Source organism: Benincasa hispida, unplaced genomic scaffold (assembly GCF_027475165.1).
Source record: "Benincasa hispida cultivar pf3 unplaced genomic scaffold, pf3_genome.v1.1 HicScf1702, whole genome shotgun sequence".
Lineage (NCBI taxonomy): Eukaryota > Viridiplantae > Streptophyta > Magnoliopsida > Cucurbitales > Cucurbitaceae > Benincasa > Benincasa hispida.
The window spans coordinates 1-12,208 of record NW_028326079.1 but is presented as its reverse complement, the minus strand read 5'-3'; the positions used below and the strand labels follow the sequence as shown (position 1 = coordinate 12,208).

Here is a 12,208-nt window from a genome sequence, read left to right as displayed (position 1 = left end):
CCATATGAGTTCCTGATGTGAGGATTTGGCCAGCAAGAGACTAGAATTTTTATGGCTAAAACAACGAGAGAGAGAGAGAGGGTTTCAATGAAACGGAATTTTTCATTGAACAAATGAAAAGAGATATTTGGTCTCCAAGCGAATGTAACAAATTTAATCTACTTTAAAAAACACATTTGGTCTCCTACGAAATTAATCCATTGGCATTACAGATAAAAGACCCTCCACCAACATTTGATGAAACCTAACCTTAGCAAAAAGAAAAGGCTTAAAAACATAATCCCAAACCAAAAACACTGGAGACTCTAGTGGAAAGGACAACCAAGGTAATGTTTAGAACTCGGCTATGTACTCAACTTGCCAATTCAGGACTAAGTCATTATGGAGGTTTTTTGCAAGACGTGGAAGGCATTAATAGTTCCCAAAGAACCAACCAAGAAAATAAATGAACTTTCTATGGGATTTTTAGTTTTCACCAAGAAGTGAGAACGTAAGAATAGCAAAACAAATAAATAGGCACTTGAGCTAGATTTTACAAAGACTAATGCAAGTGTGACATAATATTTGACAAAGACTAATTCAAATATTTTTTAAAACAAGGATAAAATAAAGAGCTAGATTTTAAGATAGAAAAAGCAAGATTTATAGTTAATATGTGACTAAATCACTCAAATTTAATAGCCTGAAGGTAAAAGACTACTACAACTTTTTCATACCTTTTAGTGTGTTCTTCTACTCCACGACTTGAATTGGGGATAAAAATGAAGTGATTTAACCTAGCAAAAAAATACATGATTAACTAACCAAATACAACAGTCGTAACAATTTTTTATATTGTTTAAACTAACACCCACACTAATGATACACACACGCAACACTAATGACCAAGTTACTTTACTAATATTTCAATATTTTAGCTTTAATGACATTTAGCTATAAACTAAATAATAATACATGAAGTATCAAATTTTAACAAAGGGCAAACAAAAAGAGAGAGAAATAGAAGAAAGGAGTATCAATGGAAATGAGATGAAGAAAACAGAAAAACAAAAAGATATTGAGATACAATCATATGAATGGAGAAAATTAAGCAAGAGATGGAGAAGATAGACGGAGAAACAGAGATAAAAAAAGAAAGAAAAAGGAGAAAGAAGAAAAGGATAAAGAAAGACAAGAAGAAAGAAATCAAGTGAAATACCATAAGATGGAGAGAGAAAGAACTAGCCCTTCGTTTCGCCAACAAAGAAGTCATCTTTGACGATTTCTCATTCCTTCTTTGCCGAGTCGCCTCTCTTCGCCATTCGAAGTACTACCTCTACCTTCCCTTTCGAGAACATACCCAGGAGCCCTCCTTTTCCAATAATTAAAAGAAATACCATAAAGCCTTCGTATATGATTTTTGCACGGCGGCCTTTTACAAGACAATTACTAAGCAAAAATTACACACCAACAAAATTGGACATTACAATGAACTTAACACAGTTCGGTGTAATAATTTGGGTCAAATACACAGTTGAAATACCATAGGGCTTGGACTTCGACATACACAGTAGAAACAAGGCCGATCTCCGACGGAGAAGATGCAATGACTAGGGAAACATCGGCATTAGCGATGAAAGGCGGAGACATTGGTAGGAAAGAAATGAAGATGAAAATGGGGAGATAGGTAGAGAAATGAAAGATTGAATCAATGAAAGAAGTGGAAAATTGAGTGTTCGACAAGGTCGAGAAGATGAAGGACTTGACTAGAATAAGAGGAAAGAGCTTGTGGACAAAATGGATAACACTCTCAGAAGGGATTTTGATGCTCCAAAAGCTCCATATGAGTCCCTGTTGTGAGGATTTGGCCAGCAAGAGACTAAAATTTTTATCGCTAAAACAACGAGAGAGAGAGAGAGAGAGAGAGGGTTTCAATGAAACGAAATTTTTCATTGAAAAAATGAATAGAGATATTTGGTCTCCAAGCGAATGTAACAATTTAGTCTACTTTAAAACACATTTGGTCTCCACGAAATTAATCAATTTGCATACAGATAAAGACCTCCACCAACATTTGATGAAAACCCAACCTTAGCAAAAAGAAAAGGCTTAAAACATAAATCCCAACCAAAAACACCTGGAGACTCTAGTGGAAAAGGGACAACCAAGGTAAATGTTTAGAACTCGGCTATGCTACACAAAACTTGCCAATTCAGGCCTAAGACATATGGGAGGTTTTTTGCAAGACCTGGAAGGCATTAATAGTTCCCAAAGAACCAACCAAGAAAATAAAGGAACTTTCTATGGGATTTTTAGTTTTCACCAAGAAGTGAGAACGTAAGAATAGCAAAACAAATAAATAGGCACTTGAGCTAGATTTTACAAAGACTAATTCAAGTGTGACATAATATTTGACAAAGACTAATTCAAATATTTTTTAAAACAAGGATAAAATAAAGAGCTAGATTTTAAGATTTAAAAGCAAGACTTAGAGTTAATATGTGACTAAATCACTCAAATTTAATAGCCTGAAGGTAAAAGACTACTACAACTTTTTCATACCTTTCAGTGTGTTCTTCTACTCCACAACTTGAATTGGGGATAAAAATGAAGTGATTGAACCTAGCAAAAAAATACATGATTAACTAACCAAATACAACAGTCGTAACAATTTTTTATATTGTTTAAACTAACACCCACACTAATGATACACACACGCAACACTAATGACCAAGTTACTTTACTAATATTTCAATATTTTAGCTTTTATGACATTTAGCTATAAACTAAATAATAATACATGAAGTATCAAATTTTAACAAAGGGCAAACAAAAAGAGAGAGAAATAGAAGAAAGGAGTATCAATGGAAATGAGATGAAGAAAACAGAAAAACAAAAAGATATTGAGATACAATCATATGAATGGAGAAAATTAAGCAAGAGATGGAGAAGATTGACGGAGAAACAGAGATAAAAAAAGAAAGAAAAAGGAGAAAGAAGAAAAGGATAAAGAAAGACAAGAAGAAAGAAATCAAGTGAAATACCATAAGATGGAGAGAGAAAGAACTAGCCCTTCGTTTCGCCAACAAAGAAGTCATCTTTGACGATTTCTCATTCCTTCTTTGCCGAGCCGCCTCTCTTCGCCATTCGAAGTACTACCTCTACCTTCCCTTTCGAGAACATACCCAGGAGCCCTCCTTTTCCAATAATTAAAAGAAATACCATAAATCTTCGTCTATGATTTTGCCGGCCGGCCCTTTACAAGACAATACTAAGCAAAAATATACACCAACAAAATTAGACATTACAATGAACTTAACACATTACTAATAATTCATGTAAGAATGGAAACTACAAAGAATTTAGGTATCTCACTTCCAACTATGGAATTTGACCCGAGACTTCATTAAAATATCTTATCCAAATTCTGAAAAATAGGTTCGATTTTCATCAATTTGGTTGTGTAAGATACCTATATCTAGATCACCTGCTCCATTCTTCTTTTAGATTTGAACTTGCATAATTAATGGTAGGATTCTGATCTGACCTCCTCACATGACAAATCGAGCGGCGTGAATTATAATATAAGACTGGGAAGGAGATTAAAGGAAACGACATTTACTCTAGAAAGAGATCATATTACCATCTAGTTCCACCATTGTCTTCTTGATCACAGGCTTGAACTTACTTGCCAAACGAATTCTACCTTTAGAAAGAGATCATCAAATGATAAATATTAAACTAGACTTCATGAAGATGTTCTATCAATCCAAAGCCTTTCAAAATTGTTAAGAGAAAAGATACTCCACTTTTATCCTTGTTTTTCTGATCTTACATGCACCTTGACTAGTCTTTATAGTATTGTATAAGTAACTATTAAGTTATTTGGATACTCTAAAAAAGAAAAAAATAAATAAACTTTTAAGTCTCATCAACTAGAAAATTGTTGTCTTTTTAATATAGATTGGAGAGTTTTTTTCATCTTTCATTTTTTTTCTTCTAGTTATCTCCATTTGTTCTCATTTTGGCTGGATAATTGATACTCTGTTTATCATTTCCCTTCTTATTCCCCATAAAAAATGTTCTATAAAAAAAATTATTAACGTGTTATTCAAGAAAACATGAGAACAGGAATGCACGTTTTCATGAAAAAATCATACCGTGTCTCCTCTCCACATCCATTAACAAAGTCAATGCAGTTTCGCCAGCCATCCAATCTTCAACAGAAGCAGCCAAATTTCCTACCCGGTATGCATAACTAGTAAGTAATAGAAATGAGGAAAAAATCTATGGAGGAAACTGATATCAAGAAAAAGAATGAAAGGTTAAAAGGTTAGAGACTAAAATGATCAGGAGGTACAAGAAGTGGGACAGACAGATCGATGATATTGGTCCAGTTTTTCCACTCTGGAGGAGAGCTCCAGCAGTGTAACCCAAAGCATAGCAATAAGTTGAATCAAAGTTCGTGGGTAAACCACACATCCCTTTGTACCTATAAGTCAAAAGAAGAAATAAACAGAGATAACACACAGAGCACTAACCAGCAAAGTATAATTTTTTTCGTATCATCTCATGGCCATTCGCTCGTACCATTGGTAAGTTTACATTTGAAAGTCAAGTAGCTGTAAGCCTAACCCATCACTTGATTGGGCATTTTCTTTACGAGTTCATAATGGAAGTCTAGATACTTGATACCCCTAATTATCAAATATGAATTTAAAAGATCTTGATGCATTTACCAACATGCATGTTTTTGAGATCTCAACTGATTTGCCTACTACCCAAGTGCTAAATATAATATGTGTTAATCACTAAATTATTAAATAGGAGCGTTTAAGTAAAACAGCAAAAGTTCAAGCACGAATAGAATAAGTACCCAAAGAAATGTGACTACCCCTTGAATTGGCCGCCAATTATATGCACCTTGTTGCCTTCTCTTTTCCATCTCAATTTCATGGAAAGACGTGTATAAAACAAAAAGAAAAAACAATTACTTGGAATGGAGCGTTAAAGTAAAACAGCAAAAGTTCAAGCACGAGTAGTAAGTTTCATTTCCCATAACCTATCCTCATCTATAATATTTATTTTTCCATAACCTATCCTCATCTATAATATCATGGGCAAGAATTTCATTGAGTTCCGAAATAAGCTGTTGCACCTGTAGAAAGCGGGTTATAAATGATATCAGTTCAAGAATGACATATTGATCCCTTTAGACTCTCTCTTTAGACTCTCTCTCGAGTCTCTCTTGAGTAGCTCTTTAGACTCTCTCTTTAGGTTCTCCATTTTCTTTATGTTGTGCTCGACATCCCTTTAGAGCTACTCGAGAGAGAGAGTTTAAAGAAAGAACCTAAGATTTGAAAGAGCTAAGTTAGAATCTAGACTCGAGAGAGCAAGATTAGAACTGCATAAACAAAAGATAAGAACCTAGAGAAAAATTCTGTTTGCCAACCTGCATCGCATGCATCCTAGAGATAGGTATGGTATTATGTGGTCGCCTTATATGTGTATGCGTCATTTTTTCATCGCATAAATAAGAATAGAGGCTTATGTGTAGGTCCTATAGTCTTATCGCATATATCGCATGCGTTCTAGCATTAAAAGTCGTAGCATTCGCATCAAGAGATGATTTACTATTGTATGTGTGTTGCATGATCGCATAGCATGAACACAACCTAAGAAGTGTTAGCCGAAACTCTTCTCAACCCATTCACCGCATACTCATCGCGTCTTCCGTTTTATAACTCTTTTCGAATTCCGCTGCATTTGTTTATTTTTATTACCACAAACAACATTCCCAATAACTACTTGATTTATTTGGTTACCGCAAATTGTTCTGAGAAATTACCACCGCATATTTTTTCCCAAGTCCCTGTGTTTGACCCTGAACTTACCAAGAAACTCAGTGGGGTTTTACTTGAATTCCACTGAGAAAACTTAAGTGCTCAACGCATTTTCATCCATAATTCCACCTCATAAAATAACGCATCAGGTGCCATGGATGGGCGGTGGAGCTGACTCTCCCGAGATCTAGCTCCGATCGTAGGCTTTGGTCGTTTCTCGGAATGGATATAGGAGATGAAGATTCTCAAGCCTTCTTCTCACGCATTTGTCTGGATCGCAGGGAAAAACTCTAGATAAGTTGGCATTCTGCTCACCGGCTTCTTTATATAGAGATTGGATCGCCGACAGCATTAATGGACTGCTCTGATTCTGACATTCGCGACGTGTTAGTCCTTTCTAAATCTCTGCTGCTAATGGCGTAGTAGGTGAAATGTCAACATCAGTTTTTTATTTTCCCAAGATGTACGTCAGCGTTCATTCCACCAACCTTGCGTTGATCCCTCTATTATGCGTTATCGTGTAGCCGCAATCTTGCAGTGACCGCATTCGCTTAATACCGCAACTTCGACACGGTGATCGCAATCGCTTGACGAGCGCAACTACCATGCGATGGACGCATGCCTTGCCTTCATTTTGGCTTACCCCTACATGTGTCATGCGGACATCCAATTATGAGCAAGACGCTCTTTCTCAAACTAGACTCATACATACTTAGCAGCGGAATTGCGGTATTTCTTTATGCGTTGATCCTGGCAACTTACTTTCGTTTTGGCTTGCCCCCACGTGTGTCTTGCGGACATCCAACTACAGGTATGTGTCATTCACAACTTAACTCTTATCAACATGTGTTTCTCCATTGCGTTGGCAGTGGAGTTGTTATTCTAAGTTTCCTTTTTTTTCTTCATATAGCTAAAAATAGCAAGGTTGAAAATAAATACCTCACCCCAAAATTTAAAATGCGACTCCTTGCCAATAGATTGAAAGAAGTCATGCGATGTTCTTAAGAAGTTTGGTAAAGGATCAGTTTGAAAGAAAGCTAGCCGACCACTAACTTTTAGAAACATTTCTTGAGGTGATTGTCCTAAAAATAAGTTAACTCTAGTATATAAAAAAAAATAGATGCATGTGATTCATCATTGAAATCATAAATGGCAAAGAGAAAGCATGCGGCGACTTACTAAATTTATCAATGTTAAATGATTGCGGTAATCAAACAGGATGCGGTGATAAAACTTTCAAAATTAAAATACGATGCGATGGTGCAGAATTTGGAATAGAGTGAAGGAAAAATACAACCCCAAAATGTGCGCTGTCGTCGGCATTGTTTGTCGATGCCTCCTTCTTTGCGGCGATCTTCCTTTGCATTCCATCAAAGAAAACATTGAGAGGGTAATGATAATAATAAAGTAGTTGTATCTTTATGCGGCGCCTCCGCAATCGTGTGCCTTGATCGTTTGCAAAGAAAACATTGAGAGGGTAATGATAACAATAAAAGAAAGTTAGCAAAATTTTTCTCGCCCTTTTTTCTTTTTTTTTTGAAAGACGTAAAAGCAAATATATGATAACAGGTAATAATAAGGTGATGAAAGTTCATGAAGTATTGATGTAGAAAAAGGATATTCGAAAAGAATGCATCCGTGATGAGGTCTTCACATAGTAACTCAAGGACTACTTATTCCAAGCTGGGCCTTTCACGTCCACGGTGGCATTTTCTTCTTCTCTCGTTCTTCCAGAATCTTGACTGTTTTAATCCGGACCTTTTCTCGATTGATGTTTATTATGATTTCCTCTTTGTGCACATTACCAATCATTTTTTAATATATCTGCATAAATATCAGCAGAGCCTATTAAGAGTCTCATCTCATGAATGCGATATTCCATTTTTTCCTTGAGTTCTTGAAGAAACTACTTCAACTTTGAAAGAGTCACCAAAGTTCAATCCAAACGAAATATCAATTCTAAAGTAGTTACAAAGAGAAATGAGTACCTTGCAAGCAGAATTAAATCCAAAACTTGTGGTGACCTCTTTGCATTTGAGATCACCATCAATAGTTTTGGGCAACCAATCACTCGGGTTCAAATTCTTACTCCTAATTTGAAAACAACAGATAGAAGGGTAATATAAATAACAGAGTCTTGCACACACAAAAAATGGTACCCTATAGTAATTAATTACTCAACCTTATATTTCTGCAATAAAAATAACATATAATAGCTTATCTATGACAATGAAAGTAAGAAAGAGAGAGAAAAAAGGAGGGAGGCAATAAACAAATTTCATAGTTTTGAAAAATACATAAAGTTTTCAGCGAGGAGACAGACATTTGTGTTGGAATCATCTCCACCAATTGACAAGGCCATCCAAATCAAGCTTCTTAGCAGTTTCTTCAGCTTGCTTAAACTGGAAATAGAAACGAACAGTCAATTAATGCATTGACTACAACCAAGACGTCTCAAAATGAAAATTCTGGAAAGAAAGAATTTCACCTGATCTAGTGTTTCAATCTTGTCCCTCCCACTGCATATCATATCAAAACCACCCTGATAAAACAAAAATTCATTTAAATCAAGAATTGCATTCAAATGGCAATCACTTCGCATCGAGACCACACATATTCACACTAACAATTCTAACAACTGAAAGCTAGAAATCTCTTCAAGAAAATTAACCTGATTGCGATATGGGTAGATAAATTATGCAGTCAGTTCTACATATTTACCTTTCATGATCCTGTAGGACACCCTTGAAACCATACAACGTGCTTCCTTTTACTCACCTGTAAGAAATCTTCACCAAAATCATAGAAGCTGCTAATTAGCCACAACTTGAACAAAAAAGCAAACATTTATTCTTGATTTATAAATGTGGACACAATGAGACCCTACCAAATAGTCCAGAAATCACATTATGCCCTCCCAGTGCTTGGCCACCAAACTAGACAACTCCGATCTTCAATTTCTTATTCACCTGCACCGAACTGGAATCACTTGGCACCAACATTGCCGACTGTTGGCCGAAAAGATCAGGAAACAGCTTTGTGATATCATCTGCATGCACATATAACACAATTCAAACACTCTAAAACCTTAAGAAGTGGCAACTGGCCTCAAACGCATTCAGTAAAACTCAAGTTCCAAACAAAAGCGAGATTTACAATCATAAGCAAAACATAGTAAAAGAACAAACAAAACTCAATGCATGTCACTACTCTTCCTTTGAGACATCAATCAACTCAGTTACCAAACAGAGTAAAAAAAAAAACACGTTATGAAGGCTAAAAACTCCAAAACAAGAAGAGAATGTAAATGATCTATGGATAATAAACACCCGGATTGTCAGCGGCAGAGCTAGGAGGGCCATCGAGGATTTTGAAGGGGTTTTTGGGAATAGAGGGAAAAGGGAGAGGTTGATCGATACAGTGGGCTTGGACTTCGATATACACAGTAGAAACAAGGCCGATCTCTGACGGAGAAGATGCAATGACGAGGGAAACATCGGCATTGGCGATGAAAGGCGGAGACATTGGTAGGAGAGAAATGAAGATGAAAATGGGGAGATAGGTAGAGAAATGAAAGATTGAATCAATGAAAGAAGTGGAAAATTGAGTGTTCGACAAGGTCGAGAAGATGAAGGACTTGACTAGAATAAGAGGAAGGAGCTTGTGGACAAAATGGATAACACTCTAAGAAGGGATTTTGATGCTCCAAAAGCTCCATATGAGTCCCTGATGTGAGGATTTGGCCAGCAAGAGACTAAAATTTTTATGGCTAAAACAACGAGAGAGAGAGAGAGAGAGGGTTTCAATGAAACGAAATTTTTCATTGAAAAAATGAAAAGAGATATTTGGTCTCCAAGCGAATGTAACAATTTAGTCTACTTTAAAACACATTTGGTCTCCACGAAATTAATCAATTGGCATACAGATAAAGACCTCCACCAACATTTGATGAAAACCCAACCTTAGCAAAAAGAAAAGGCTTAAAACATAAATCCCAACCAAAAACACCTGGAGACTTTAGTGGAAAAGGGACAACCAAGGTAAATGTTTAGAACTCGGCTATGCTACACAAAACTTGCCAATTCAGGCCTAAGACATATGGGAGGTTTTTTGCAAGACCTGGAAGGCATTAATAGTTCCCAAAGAACCAACCAAGAAAATAAATGAACTTTCTATGGGATTTTTAGTTTTCACCAAGAAGTGAGAACGTAAGAATAGCAAAAAAAATAAATAGGCACTTGAGCTAAATTTTACAAAGACTAATTCAAGTGTGACATAATATTTGACAAAGACTAATTCAAATATTTTTTAAAACAAGGATAAAATAAAGAGCTAGATTTTAAGATAGAAAAAGCAAGATTTAGAGTTAATATGTGACTAAATCACTCAAATTTAATAGCCTGAAGGTAAAAGACTACTACAACTTTTTCATACCTTTTAATGTGTTCTTCTACTCCGTAACTTGAATTATGGACAAAAATGAAGTGATTCGGCCTAGCTAAAAAGTACATGATTAACTAACCAAATACAACAGTCGTAACAATTTTTTATATTGTTTAAACTAACATCCACACTAATGATACACACACGCAACACTAAGGACCAAGTTACTTTACTAATATTTCAATATTTTAGCTTTAATGACATTTAGCTATAAACTAAATAATAATACATGAAGTATCAAATTTTAACAAAGGGCAAACAAAAAGAGAGAGAAATAGAAGAAAGGAGTATTCAATGGAATGAGATGAAGAAAAAAGAAAGAAACAAAAGATATTGATGTTACAATATATGAATGGAGAAAATTAAGCAAGAGATTGAGAAGATAGACGGAGAAACAGAGATAAAAAAAGAAAGAAAAAGGAGAAAGAAGAAAAGGATAAAGAAAGACAAGAAGAAAGAAATCAAGTGAAATACCATAAGATGGAGAGAGAAAGAACTAGCCCTTCGTTTCGCCAACAAAGAAGTCATCTTTGACGATTTCTCATTCCTTCTTTGCCGAGCCGCCTCTCTTCGCCATTCGAAGTACTACCTCTACCTTCCCTTTCGAGAACATACCCAGGAGCCCTCCTTTTCCAATAATTAAAAGAAATACCATAAAGCTTCGTCTATGATTTTGCCGGCCGGCCCTTTACAAGACAATACTAAGCAAAAATACACACCAACAAAATTAGACATTACAATGAACTTAACACATTACTAATAATTCTCGGGTCAAATACACAGTAGAAATACCATAGGGCTTGGACTTCGACATACACAGTAGAAACAAGGCCGATCTCCGACGGAGAAGATGCAATGACTAGGGAAACATCGGCATTAGCGATGAAAGGCGGAGACATTGGTAGGAAAGAAATGAAGATGAAAATGGGGAGATAGGTAGAGAAATGAAAGATTGAATCAATGAAAGAAGTGGAAAATTGAGTGTTCGACAAGGTCGAGAAGATGAAGGACTTGACTAGAATAAGAGGAAAGAGCTTGTGGACAAAATGGATAACACTCTCAGAAGGGATTTTGATGCTCCAAAAGCTCCATATGAGTCCCTGATGTGAGGATTTGGCCAGCAAGAGACTAAAATTTTTATGGCTAAAACAACGAGAGAGAGAGAGAGAGAGGGTTTCAATGAAAAGAAATTTTTCATTGAAAAAATGAAAAGAGATATTTGGTCTCCAAGCGAATGTAACAATTTAGTCTACTTTAAAACACATTTGGTCTCCACGAAATTAATCAATTTGCATACAGATAAAGACCTCCACCAACATTTGATGAAAACCCAACCTTAGCAAAAAGAAAAGGCTTAAAACATAAATCCCAACCAAAAACACCTGGAGACTCTAGTGGAAAAGGGACAACCAAGGTAAATGTTTAGAACTCGGCTATGCTACACAAAACTTGCCAATTCAGGCCTAAGACATATGGGAGGTTTTTTGCAAGACCTGGAAGGCATTAATAGTTCCCATCCAAAAGAACAACCAAGCAACAACTTATAACTTTCTATGGGATTTTAGTTCTCACAAGAAGTGAGAAACGTAAGAATAGCAAAAAACAAATAAATAGGCACTTGAGCTAGATTTTACAAAGACTAATTCAAGTGTGACATAATATTTGACAAAGACTAATTCAAATATTTTTTAAAACAAGGATAAATTAAAGAGCTAGATTTTAAGATAGAAAAAGCAAGATTTAGAGTTAATATGTGACTAAATCACTCAAATTTAATAGCCTGAAGGTAAAAGACTACTACAACTTTTTCATACCTTTTAGTGTGTTCTTCTACTCCGTAACTTGAATTGGGGACAAAAATGAAGTGATTCAGCCTAGCAAAAAAGTACATGATTAACTAACCAAATACAACAGTCGTAACAATTTTTTATATTGTTTAAACT

The 12,208-nt window shown here is 35.6% G+C and overlaps 1 long non-coding RNA gene across 4 annotated transcripts; it reads right to left on the bottom strand.

Annotated features, from left to right (window-relative positions):
• Positions 1 to 2,541: 2,541 nt before the first annotated feature.
• LOC150030666 (uncharacterized) lies at positions 2,542 to 12,140 on the bottom strand. Of its 4 annotated transcripts, none has more exons than XR_016526629.1 (9): positions 10,740 to 11,774; positions 8,710 to 8,871; positions 8,544 to 8,611; positions 8,311 to 8,364; positions 8,120 to 8,224; positions 7,811 to 7,913; positions 4,856 to 7,646; positions 3,024 to 4,471; positions 2,542 to 2,601 (listed from the first exon to the last, which is right to left on the bottom strand). It is a non-coding gene; the product is annotated as an uncharacterized LOC150030666 (long non-coding RNA). The 4 variants fall into 4 exon arrangements; XR_016526631.1 differs by having other exon boundaries at positions 8,146 to 8,224; XR_016526630.1 differs by lacking the exons at positions 2,542 to 2,601; positions 3,024 to 4,471; positions 4,856 to 7,646; positions 7,811 to 7,913; positions 10,740 to 11,774 and adding an exon at positions 12,080 to 12,140 and having other exon boundaries at positions 7,986 to 8,224.
• Between the last annotated feature and the right edge of the window lie 68 nt (positions 12,141 to 12,208).